Source organism: Trifolium pratense, linkage group LG4 (genome assembly GCF_020283565.1).
Source record: "Trifolium pratense cultivar HEN17-A07 linkage group LG4, ARS_RC_1.1, whole genome shotgun sequence".
Classification (NCBI taxonomy): Eukaryota; Viridiplantae; Streptophyta; class Magnoliopsida; order Fabales; family Fabaceae; genus Trifolium; species Trifolium pratense.
In genome coordinates this window covers 8,061,965-8,076,054 of record NC_060062.1, presented here as the reverse complement: position 1 = coordinate 8,076,054, position 14,090 = coordinate 8,061,965, and the positions used below count along the sequence as shown (strand labels likewise).

The 14,090-nt window shown below is 32.8% G+C and overlaps 1 pseudogene; it reads left to right on the top strand.

Annotated features, from left to right (window-relative positions):
- The first annotated feature begins 782 nt into the window (after positions 1–782).
- LOC123922053 overlaps positions 783–14,090 on the top strand; it is a 37,163-nt pseudogene continuing 23,855 nt past the window's right edge.

The window sequence follows — 14,090 nt, the reverse complement described above, 5'->3', positions numbered from 1 at the left end:
TTCCGTCTCAAAATAATTGTTACATTTGACGATTGCACACTTGTCGATGCATAATTTTAATCATTAATATGTTTAGCTGTGTATTACTAAAAATTATTAAAAATTGATATTTTAACAGTACTTATCGAGAAAATCCAACAAAATCGCATATGTTAATATTTGTCTGTATATATTGCTAAAAAAATACAATCAAAGTAGCTTGTATGAATAATACACACGGTCAAATTGTGACAATTATTTTGGGACGAAGAGACCATATATTTAGTCACACAACCAATCAAAACATGAAATACATAAAAAGTAATTAAAATAATATAATAAAAAACAATTTTAAAGCTCATACAACATACTAATTGAATAAGTGTATGACCAAAAGCAAATTTTTGTCCATGAAAGAATATCTCATTTATTGGAATTTACACAAAATATTTGGTCACATGACCTTCAATAATATTTCCTCTGTCTCAAAATGAGTTACCTAATTAAGTATTTCACGCATGTCGATACATAATTTTGAAGATTAATATTTTTAATTGAATTATAGTAAAATTTATAAAAATTTGATATTTTAAAAATACTCATTGAAACGAATTCAACAATATTTTATATGCTAATATTTATTTTTATTTATAAGTTAAAAAATATGTTCAAAAGTCAACTAGGTCAAGAACAAGCACGCTTACCAAGGCTAAAAAGAATTATTAAAAAATAAAAAAAGCCGACAGACCGTATTAATGTATGGTGCTGTCAAAATTTTGTAAAAAAAGAGTGTCATAATAACATTTGACAGTAGAATTATTGCACTTGGAGTAAAACATTACTTCAAATTTTCAGCCACAAAATTTTCATCTTCTTCTTCACTCACTTAGAAATTTTCATCAAATCCATCCATGTCTACCTCCCGGATGTACAACAAATTTGAATCCATATTTACTGATCTAACGAAGAACTACGATGTTTACTTGAGTTTCTGTGACCAAGACAGTGGTTCTTTTGTTTCAAAACTCTATAACACTCTTAAATCAGAAGCTGAAGCTGCTGTTTTCTGGGATGACGAGAGGTATGCAAAACTAACAGTCTCAGAGTCGGTGCTGAATGTTATAGGAAAGGTCAAAATGGTCATCATCATATTTTCAAAAAATTATGCTAAATCAAGCCGGTGTCTTCAAGAATTGGATAAAATAACTGAGTGTTGCAGAACAACATGTCGTCTTATAGTTGTTCCTTTGTTCTATGATGGTATCTACCCGTCGTACGGAACTTCCCATAGAAGTTTGTATGCGGACAGTGATTTTTTGTATAGAATGTTAATCGAGGAAACCACCAATGAAGAAGACAAGTTCATGACTTGGGTGGCAGCCAACAGTAAAGCTACCACATATTCAGGACCAATTGATGCCTTAAACAAATGCAGGTAAATTTTTTATTTTTATTTTTGTGCTCCGGATCATAAAGACATATTAGGCTTAATTGCTGTTTTGTTCCCCCTATTTTCGTCATTTTGCAGATTTGGTCCCCTATTTTAAAATGTGACAGTTTTGGTCCCCTATCATAATTTTTAAGTATGAATTGACAATGTGATATTTTTTAAATGATGTGGCATATGATCTGATGATGGGAAAATACCATCAATGAAATCGTAAGAAAAATCATTCATAAAGTTAATTTAAAATACGGGCGACCAATTTTAAAATAGGGGACCAATTCTACAAAATGGTGAAAATAGGAGGACCAAAACTGCAATTAAGTCTATATATTATGTCCCCGAAAAAACCCATTGATTTAAAGCTTAAAAAACCATATACAAACATAGATGAAAGACTAAAAAGGACAAAAATGACTTAGGCTATGTTTGGATTGGTGGTATAAAATGGAATGAAGCGGAATGGAACATAATGGAATGGAGTGGAACGGAGCAGAATGGAGTAAAGATATCATTCCATTGTTTGGATATATTTTATAAATTTTCATTCCATTGCATACACCCCAATTTGGAGGGGAAAGAAAATTAGAAGATTGGATGGTATGGGATGGAATGAGTTCCATTGTGTTCCATTCCACTCCATTCATTTTTTGCAAATCCAAACAATGGAACTTAGTTAGTTACCACTTCATTCCATTCCATTTGTCATTTTGCCTAAATTTGATTACTTGATACATGTTTTGATTTTATTTTTTTATTTGTGTAAACCGGTATCCGCCACATGTGCAATTGTGGAGACTAATCAATCAAGCCTTTGTGAAACCCAAATAGACGGAAACTCTCTTTTTAAGAGTTTTAACGTCGCTGCATACCCAAACTCAAGATATAACCTGAATTTGGGTGTGCAAGCCTGGACTTGGTTTTGATTTTATTATTACGACTGTAACACATTTATTTTATTTTTAAATAGTTGAGATTTCAATTAAACCAATAATTTGGTGTCTAAATTTTTATATCTCTTCAATTTAGTATCTAAACATGTTGGAGAATTGTTATGTTGTGTATAATAACTCTTGCGTTTCATGTCTTGTTCATGTACTATACAGGAATGAAAGTGACTATATTAAGAATGTAGTTAAACATGTTACCCGTGTGCTAAACAAGAGAGACTTGTTCAATGCTTTCTATACAGAGAGCACAACTTCTCGTGCACAAGATGTGATTCAACTATTGAAACAATCAACATGTCCTCTCCAAATAGGGATATGGGGGATGACAGGGATTGGCAAATCAACCATTGCTCAAGCCATTTATGATCAGATTGGTCCCTATTTTGAGGACAAGAGCTTGTTCGAAAACATCGGGGGTGTTTGGAAAAATAATAATGATCAAGTTTCTTTCAAAGAGAAATTTTCTGATCTCTCAGAACCAACTAAAATAAAGATGCATAAAATTGTTTCAGGAAGAGTGGTTATAGACGAAATACTTGTACAGAAAAGAGTACTTCTTGTACTTGACAATGTTGATAAATTGAAGCAGCTATATGCTTTGCGTGAGCGTTATAGACGGTTCGGGAAAGGTAGCAAAATAATCATCACTACAAGAGATAGGGGTCTATTTAAGAGGCACAGAGTTGACCGTATATATAGAGTGAAAGAACTGGATGATAGTGAATCGCTTAAGGTTTTTAATTTTGATGCATTCAGACAAGCAACAAGTCCTGGAGAAGATTTTGGCGAACTTTCCGGACAGATAGTTGCTTATTCTAGGGGATTGCCTCTTGCTCTTAAATCCCTTGGGAAGTTTTTGTGTGGAAAGGAAATACATGAGTGGAAAGGTGCGTTGAGGAGCCTCAAAAGATTTTCCATTCCAGTTCCAGGACTACTAGAAGCTCTAGAAAAGAGTCTTGGTGAATTGAGTAATAAAGAGGAACAAATATTCCTTGATATAGCATGTTTCTTTATCGGGATGAACCAAAATGATGTACTCCAAACATTAAATAATAGGTCAACACAATGCACAACTCTTCAAATAGGCCTCCTTGAAGACAAGAGCCTTGTAACCATTGATGAGAATAACAAGCTTCAAATGCATGTTCTGCTACAAGCCATGGCAAAAGATATCATTAAGAGCAAATCAAGTCATATGACTAATCAGGTGAGTGGTAGTAATACATATATGATTTTGAGGCTAGCACGGCTTGAGGTATCATCAATATATGGTTTTTTGGTTCCAAAATATATGACGGAAAAGGAAGCAAATGAACATTAATGAAAATCAGTTTGATAAAGTTTGGTTTTATAATCATAACAAGAATTAGTAAGATTGTGAATTGAAATTAGTAACAAAATAAATTGAAGGTAACCTTATAGTTGATGATGTATGGGCGGGATAAAGAATTTTAGCTACAGTATATCTAAACCATGATTTTCAATTTTACTTTCCTTTGATGTTTCAGCCAAAGATGTACGAGGTGTTCTTGAGTTTCAGAGGGGAAGACAGTCGTGCAAAGTTCATCTCACATCTGCATTCCTCTCTTCAATTTGCGGGGATTCATACTTTCAGAGACGATGACAAGATTGAAAGAGGAGATCAAATCTCAACCTCGTTGTTGCAAGCAATTGGACGATCTAGAATTTCTATTGTTGTTTTGTCTACAAATTATGCCAATTCAAGATGGTGTATGGTAGAGTTGGAGAAGATAATGGAAATTGGCAGAGATAGGGGTCTGAAGGTTGTGCCAGTGTTCTACGAGGTAGATCCCTCTGAGGTACGTCATCAGAAAGGTCAGTTTGGAGAAAAATTTGATGATCTCTTATCAAAAATCTCAGTGGATGAATCTACAAAGAGTAATTGGAGAAGAGACCTCATTGATATTGGTGGCACAGCAGGTTTTGTACTCATAGATTCCAGGTTATTTGAATTTTCTCTTAGACTATTGTTTGTGATGCTTTAAAGTTCTTAAGCCTTAGTGGTATAATAATATGTGTCTATTTTAAACACCAGTTTCTTTTAAAATTTTCATTTTTAAAAGTATTTATAAGGTCTTCAATTTAAAAAAGAAAAGTAAACCCTCACCTTTTAGTGTAATGACCAAAGGAATTGATATTGGTGGTAATTTAGATGTGGAATTTTAATTGAATTGTGGCCTAATGTTATTCCTCCATTATTATATTACAAACAATTATAACAGGCACGTGAATTTGAAGGCTTGTTATTTACTCTTAAAGTACTCTAAATTGACAAGCAAATTACTGGTTCACTAAAGCTTGTGCTTCTATTACGTTTCCATTGCAATGCATTTTTTTCCTTTTAAAAAAAAATAAGCACATATGCAGGCACATGATTCTTCCTCTTCTTTTGGTAGAAGCATATGTTGGAGAGTGCTCATGCTTATATATATTAATATATATATATATATATATACACATACAATTGATTGTACACCTTATCATTGGTTCGTATTTTATAGGAATGAAAGTGCTGATATCAAGAATATTGTTGAACGTGTCACCCGTTTGCTAGATAAGACAGAATTATTTGTTGCTGAACATCCAGTGGGTGTAGAATCTCGTGCGCAAGCTGCAACTAAGCTACTAAACATCCAAAAATCAGATGTTTTACTTCTAGGAATTTGGGGAATGGGGGGTACAGGTAAAACAACCATTGCCAAAGCCATTTATAATCAAATTGGAAGCCAATTTGAGGGAAGGAGCTTCCTTCTGAATATAAGGGAATTTTGGGAGAAAGATGTTAATCTATTTTCTCTACAGCAACAGGTACTTTGTGATGTTTACAAAACAACAACATTCAAGATACGTGACATTGATTCAGGGAAATGTACATTGAAGGAAAGACTTGCCCAGAACAAGGTACTTCTTGTGCTTGATGATGTGAATGAATTGGACCAGCTAATGGCTTTGTGTGGAAGCCGCGAATGGTTTGGTTCGGGGAGTAGAATAATTATCACAACAAGAGATATCCATCTTCTTAGGTCATGTAGAGTTGATCAAGTATATACAATACAAGAAATGGACGAAAGTGAATCTCTTGAGCTATTCAGTTGGCATGCATTCAAGCAACCAAGTCCAATAAAAGATTTTGCTACACATTCAACAGATGTGATTTCTTATTCTGGGAGACTGCCACTAGCTCTTGAAGTCCTTGGGTCCTATTTGTGTGACTGTGAACCAACTGAGTGGCAGAAAGTTTTGGAGAAACTCAAATGTATTCCCCATGATCAAGTACAGAAGAAGCTAAAAGTAAGCTTTGATGGTTTAAAGGATGTTACAGAGAAACAAATATTCCTTGATATAGCTTGTTTCTTTATTGGGATGGACCGAAATGATGCAATTCTAATATTAAATGGGTGTGGATTTTTTGCTGATACTGGAATTAAAGTCCTTGTAGAGCGAAGCCTTGTAACTGTTGACAATAGGAACAAGCTTAGAATGCATGATTTGTTGAGAGACATGGGAAGACATATAATTTATGAGGAATCACCATTTGATCCTGAGAAGCGCAGTAGGTTGTGGCGGCGTGACGAAGTGTTTGATATATTATCCAAGTATAAGGTAATTACAAACTTCTTGTGTGGTTTATATATGTTACTGGAAAATACAACAGTGAAGGATGACAGTGATAACTAAACACTCGGGAATTAATTATTATTTATTAACATTCATTTGTATTTTTAATTAGGGTAAATAGGGTTTTACCCTCGGCAAAATAGGTGAAATTTGTTTTACCCCTGCAAAATATTTTTTTGTGATTACCTCCTCTAATATTAAGATTTTGTTGTTTACCCCCCTCAATGTCACTTGGATTTGAAATCTTCATTTTTTGTTGACGTGGCAAGCTTAGGTGGCATGTGACTGGACAAAATGATTTCATTTTTTACACTTTTTCTAAATGACATGTCAGTAAATAGGTGTAATTTTTTTTAATACTTAATTTTTTTTTTTAATACTTAATTTTTTAAATGAAAAAGGAATTTTTTTTTAAAAAAAAAAAACAGCAACAACATTCTTCTTCCTCTCAAACTCATTACCAGAATAATTCCCAAAATTCATCAACAACATTAAAAAAAAAAGGGAAAAGGGATGAGCATGATTCTTACTAAATCTTGGGTTTTTTAGTTTTGTTAGATTTTGAGTTGTTGCTTTTATGGGTTTATAGATGTTGTTGATGTTTTTGTTGGGAAAAGGGATGAGCATGAAATATATGCGATACTCCATCCGTTTGAAAATGAGTGTCACTTTAGTAAAAAAAATTATTTCAAAACGTATGTCATTTTCACTTTTCAATATAAAGTTTTCCAATTGTGTCCTCTAATTATTACCATGTACAATATTCCCAAAGCATTAATCTATTTTAGTTTGCATTTGTGATAGTGGGAAATATATCAATTTTTTTTTCAAAGAAATTTATCAATAGTTAACGGGGTTAATTTAGTTAAAGTGTCATGTCTTTTGACAACAATGCATAATTGCGTTTCTTAATCTGTGTTCAAAAACCTTAAACAACACTCGTTTTGAAACAGAGGGAGTAATTAGTTTGGTTCATGATTGTTTTGGTTTTATCTAATCGTTAAGAAGTCTCACATCGGTTGCGAGATGACATGAAATATGTGTTTATAAAGAAGAGGCAATTTTCACCTTAGAAGCCGATTTTGTAGGGTTGAGTTATGTCCAATACTCAATTTTAAGATGGTATCAGAGCCTCTCCACATCTGCTAGGCCGCCTGCTATCAAGTTCTGATCGGGTCATCCACCATTTGCGCGAGGGGTGTGTTAAGAAGCCCCACAGTAGTTGCGAGATAGCTTGAATGTGTTTATAAAGTAGAAGCAGTCATCACCTTACAAGCCGGTTTTGTAGGATTGAGTTAGGCTCAATACTCAATTTTAAGACTAATTATATGGGCTGCAAATGTCGAAATTATAGACTGAATTACAAAAAAATTTAGCAACCAGATATATAAGCTATTCATTTTCTGTTTCTCTACTTATTCATCTCAGGGAAAAGAAGATGTCAAGGGACTGACTTTGGAGTTTCCAAGAAATAATACAGTTTGTCTGAATACTAAAGCATTTAAGAAGATGAATAAACTCAGATTGCTTCAACTTGCCGGAGTGCAGCTGAATGGAGATTTCAAATATCTCTCTGGAGAACTTCGGTGGTTGCACTGGCAGGGATTTCCATCAACTTATGCACCTGCAGAATTTCAACAAGGAATTTTAGTGGCCATTACATTAAAATATAGTAATCTAAAACAAATATGGAAGAAGAGCCAGGTACAATTTTCTGTTTTATATTTTATTCACGATTTGTACAAATTCTATTAAATATTTCGCTAGGTTTAGTGGAAATTAGTCATACTTCCAAATTTCAATCTATTTTTTATTTCCTAATCTTCTCTCATTATTCTCGTGGTTTTATTTTCTTCCAGATGCTAGAGAATCTAAAAATTCTTAATCTTAGTCATTCTCGGAATTTGACTGAAACCCCAGACTTTTCAGACATGCCTAATCTTGAAAAGCTAGTACTCAAAGACTGTCCAAGTTTGTCTGCGGTCTCCCATACCGTTGGATCTCTTAATAAAATTCTTCTTATCAATTTGACAGACTGCACAGGTCTTTTGACACTTCCGAGAAGCATCTATAAATTAAAATCTCTGGAAACTCTGATTCTTTCAGGTTGTTCCATGATTGACAAATTGGAAGAGGACTTGGAACAGATGGTATCATTGACAACCTTGATTGCAGATAAGACTGCTATAACAAAAGTGCCCTTTTCAATAGTAAGATCAAAAAGCATTGGATATATTTCTTTATGTGGCTTTAAAGGATTTTCACGTGATGTATTTCCTTCTCTCATTCTGTCTTGGATGTCACCATCAAATAAAGTAATATCCCCAGTTCAGACATCGGTGTCCCTGTCATCTCTTGGTACTTTCAAGGACCTTCTAAAGTTTCGAAGTCTTTGTGTGGAGTGTGGCTCACAACTACAACTAAATCAATATGTAGCAAGAATTTTGGATATATTAAAAGCCAGGAATAGTCATACATTTGAAGCAAGTACAAGTGCGACTACATCACAGATCTCTGATTTGTATGCTTCTCCTTTAATTGGGGATTGCCTTGGTTTAGTTGACATTTCAAGGTCAAAGAATTGCTTGAAATCTCTCTTAATTCAAATGGGAACGAAATGCCAAGTTTCCAATATTACCGAAGATGGTTTTTTTCAGGTTTGAGCATCTCTTCCACGTATTTATTTTTTAAGTAAATTGGAACTTTGGTTCTTGAAGATATATTTTTCCAGCAAATTATGTCATCCTTAGTTGAATTTATTTCCAATTTAATTCTTAAATTTTTCAAACTTAATTTACATTTATTTCATAAGACCGATTGACTTTTATTTCTCCTGCAATTAGATGATCATATATGTGAAAATGAAAAGAGAATATATAATTTTATATATCTGAATTAGGGATGATAAAATGAATTACATAACTATAATGAACTTTTCTTTTATCCTTAATTTTTGCCATTTAACCATTTTTTCATTGTACAGATTGCAGATGGGTCTTCGGGTTCGTTTATGCCCCCCTCAAACCATAAATCTGATTGGTTTACCTTTAGTTGCAAAGGTTGTTCTGTAACATTTGATGTCCCAACAATGAAGGGGAATAACTTGAAGAGTATGATGTTGTTCGTCACCTATTACTCTTCCCCGGACAACATAACATTAGAATGTTGCCGAGGTGTGTTGTTGATCATAAATCATACAAAGACAACCATTCAGGCCTATAAAAGAGATACACTAACCTCTTTTGGCCATGACGATTGGCAGACCATAACATCAAATCTAGAACCAGGTAACAAAGTAGAGGTTATGGTTGTTTTTGGGGAGGGATTCATTGTAGAGAAGACAACACTATCTCTCTTATATGATGAACCAATCAACAAAAATATGGAGCACGGCAATGCTGTAAGCGAGGAGGATGTTATTGTTTCTGGCCATGATGGGAGTGTTGGTGTTTCTGGTGGTGATGATATTGATATGCCAGCTGACAACAATGTTACTGGTCGAGAGCAAGATCAAAATATAAGTAAAGATAAGCGCGAAGATGAAATGTGTAGAAAAAGAAAGAGGGAGACATGAGAACATTGTAACTGTGTCTTCTTCGTCGTGCTCTTCTTCCCAATTGCGTTTGTGTCGCTATGATCGTATTTGATCTAGTGTTTCTCCATATCGTCGTCATTTTAACAGCATATCAAGTAAGTTTTCTTATCTTTCTCTGTTATCTGTTCTTCACTGTCTGGTTTTTCCCTATTTGGTTTTAGGTTTTCATTCTCTTATGTGGGTTTGTATTTCTAGTTTAATTGCTCAGCTTGCTGAGATGAAGCTACAAGCTAAAGAGGGAGAGCCGGAGAGCCCTACACAGAGTCCCATGTGAAGATGCCTGCAAACTCTTCTACTCCTATGCCTATGACTCAAAGTTTGAGACCTGTCTTTCAACATAGTGCTCTAAAGGCTACTAGGGATTACCCGGAGGTGGTGCTACACATTGATGATAAAGGCAAAGAGGACAACTCAAATCAACCAAAAAGGCAGAAATTGGATGGCCCATCTGGTGCAAGTAAGCATAATCAACATTCAGCAAAATCAACTAATGGCAGGCCCTGCTAAGCAGGTCAGCCAAGGACTATGAGGCTCCTTTGGTGGAACTGTCATGGGCTTGGCAACCCCAAGACAGTGAGAGCCTTGAAGAGGCTTATTACTTTTAATAGCTCCAATATTGAGTTCCTTATGGAGACAAAAATGCTCAATTCTTCTTTTACTTTTTTGACTAATTTTTGTGATTTGAATAAGGCTAAGATCATAGATAGCTTTTATCAAACTTGTTCTCTTCATGAACTTAAGTCATCATAACAATTGGTGCTTTTGTTGATGATTGCGTTACAGAAAAAACTACTTATAAGTTGGATTGAGGTAGATCGCCGAACACTTACGGAACACAATTTTGAAAATATAATTCTAAAATACAATAAAAGATACTTCTGTGATCAATTTTCTTGAAACTTTTAAAACTTTGAAACAAAGTCTTTATTTATACAGTTTTAATTTGTATACAGGTTTTTTAATTTTTGTTTACATGTTTTAGTTTTTTGTTTGTGGTTTTATTGCTCATGTAGATATGCCACCAAACCGAGGAGGTGTCTTCAAAGACTAATGATTGACAACTTCAACACACAGACAATGTGCGGAAGCTGAACCAAGTACTCATCATATCTGAAGTTTGCAATCTCAAAGAGGAGGGTCCTGAAGATATGTCTATCCTTAGGTCGTGTCAGGAGTATGATGCAGTATAGTTATGGATTAGATATGTAATAAAAGCTTATATTATGTTTAAGTTCTGTTTTATGTTACATTAAATCGTTCTACAGTGGCAGGACCTTTTTTCTCTACAGGAAGTGTGACTCTGTAGTATTCTTTTGTTGAGAGGTGACCAAACACTGGTGTTTTCATCCCAGATCTCATAATGTTCAGAGAGGTAGGCACTAAATCGAAATGACACAATTTTTATTTGTTTTTCGTCGTATATTATTTCCTTAAATTTGAGGTTATAGGTGGATGTTATAGGCTCAACTGAATGGTACTCAGAGCTCACTCTTGTATATTCCCAGACTCCAGGGTCTTGTACCGGCCCCGTGACATCCGCATACCACCCATCTGTGTGCCTAGTTAACTGCAAATGCTTCACCATTCCCTCTCCAAACTGATTGACGACTTCATTATCAGCACCAGAAACAGTAACATTATTATTGTCATTTCCAGAAACAATAACATATTCCTCGTCTACTACAGGAAACCGTTCCATTTCTTTGTCAACTGGTTCATCATATAAGAGAGATACTGTAGTTTTGTCAACAATGAAGCCTTCCCCAAAAACAACCCTAACTTCCACATTGTTACCAGGTTCTAGAATGATGTTATGGTCTGCCAATCCTCATGGCCAAAAGAGGTTAGTGCATCTCTTTTATAGACCTGAACGGTTGTCTTTGTGTAATTTATGATCAACACACCTTGGCAACCTTCTAATGTTATGTTGTCCGGGCAAGAGTAATAGGTGACGAACAACATCATATTCTTCAGGTTACGCCCCTTCATTGTTTGGAGATCAAACATTATGCAACAACCTTTGCAACGAAAGGATAACCACTCCTCATGAATTATTGTCACAGGGGAGCACAAACGAATCCCAAGATGCATCTGCAATCTATACAATCAGCAAATGTTTAAATGACTAATTCAATAATTTAGAAGATCCAAAAAGAAAAAGAAGTTCATTGTATCTACTATATAAGAAAAGAAAGTACCTATGAAATTCCTAATTTACCCCTTTTTCATTTTTTGACACATAATCAATTCAGGGTTATTTTGTGTCTTTATTAAAAAATGTTAGTAGAAAAATGCTAAAAAATTTCTTAGTAGAAATCGAACCCTTAACCTTTTACTTACAATTCTTATTAGATTTACCACTAAGCCATATGAATTAATTTGTTATATTTTTGGAACCATCTACTATATAAGAAAAGAAAGTACCTATGAAATTCCTAATTTACCCCTTTTTCATTTTTTGACACATAATCAATTCAGGGTTATTTTGTGTCTTTATTAAAAAATGTTAGTAGAAAAATGCTAAAAAATTTCTTAGTAGAAATCGAACCCTTAACCTTTTACTTACAATTCTTATTAGATTTACCACTAAGCCATATGAATTAATTTGTTATATTTTTGGAACCGACATATAATCAACATGAGTTAAGTTAAAAGAAGAAAGGGGAAGTGTTTATTTATTTTTTCTTTTTTATAATAAGAGAGTAAAATTCATGTACAAATAAAAGGAGAGATTCAATGAAATTCTTTATTTCAACGTCATAAGTGCATTATATCAAATAACACAACAAATGTATGGTTTTTTTTTTTACAATATAGAGGTACATGGTGTTGTTTCCATTTATTTATGATATTTTATTTGAGTTCAACCCTTTCTTTAGTGTAATTTTATCATTTATTGTTTATGTTTCGTTATTTTAGATTCACTCAACTTGATTTATGGACTTCAATCCAATATTTAATTAAGTTAATTTTCAATTTGTAGTTCAACTCAATAAATTTAATTAATTTAATACAAGAATATGGTGGAAGAAAAACATAAGAAAAGAAAGTACCTATGAAATTCCTAATTTACCCCTTTTTCATTTTTTGACACATAATCAATTCAGGGTTATTTTGTGTCTTTATTAAAAAATGTTAGTAGAAAAATGCTAAAAAAATTCTTAGTAGAAATCGAACCCTTAACCTTTTACTTACAATTCTTATTAGATTTACCACTAAGCCATATGAATTAATTTGTTATATTTTTGGAACCATCTACTATATAAGAAAAGAAAGTACCTATGAAATTCCTAATTTACCCCTTTTTCATTTTTTGACACATAATCAATTCAGGGTTATTTTGTGTCTTTATTAAAAAATGTTAGTAGAAAAATGCTAAAAAATTTCTTAGTAGAAATCGAACCCTTAACCTTTTACTTACAATTCTTATTAGATTTATCACTAAGCCATATGAATTAATTTGTTATATTTTTGGAACCAACATATAATCAACATGAGTTAAGTTAAAAGAAGAAAGGGGAAGTGTTTATTTATTTTTTCTTTTTTATAATAAGAGAGTAAAATTCATGTACAAATAAAATGAGAGATTCAATGAAATTCTTTATTTCAACGTCATAAGTGCATTATACCAAATAACACAACAAATGTATGGTTTTTTTTTTTACAATATAGAGGTACATGGTGTTGTTTCCATTTATTTATGATATTTTATTTGAGTTCAACCCTTTCTTTAGTGTAATTTTATCATTTATTGTTTATGTTTCGTTATTTTAGATTCACTCAACTTGATTTATGGACTTCAATCCAATATTTAATTAAGTTAATTTTCAATTTGTAGTTCAACTCAATAAATTTAATTAATTTAATACAAGAATATGGTGGAAGAAAAACATAAGAAAAGAAAGTACCTATGAAATTCCTAATTTACCCCTTTTTCATTTTTTGACACATAATCAATTCAGGGTTATTTTGTGTCTTTATTAAAAAATGTTAGTAGAAAAATGCTAAAAAATTTCTTAGTAGAAATCGAACCCTTAACCTTTTACTTACAATTCTTATTAGATTTACCACTAAGCCATATGAATTAATTTGTTATATTTTTGGAACCATCTACTATATAAGAAAAGAAAGTACCTATGAAATTCCTAATTTACCCCTTTTTCATTTTTTGACACATAATCAATTCAGGGTTATTTTGTGTCTTTATTAAAAAATGTTAGTAGAAAAATGCTAAAAAATTTCTTAGTAGAAATCGAACCCTTAACCTTTTACTTACAATTCTTATTAGATTTACCACTAAGCCATATGAATTAATTTGTTATATTTTTGGAACCAACATATAATCAACATGAGTTAAGTTAAAAGAAGAAAGGGGAAGTGTTTATTTATTTTTTCTTTTTTATAATAAAAGAGTAAAATTCATGTACAAATAAAAGGAGAGATTCAATAAAATTCTTTATTTCAACGTCATAAGTGCATTATA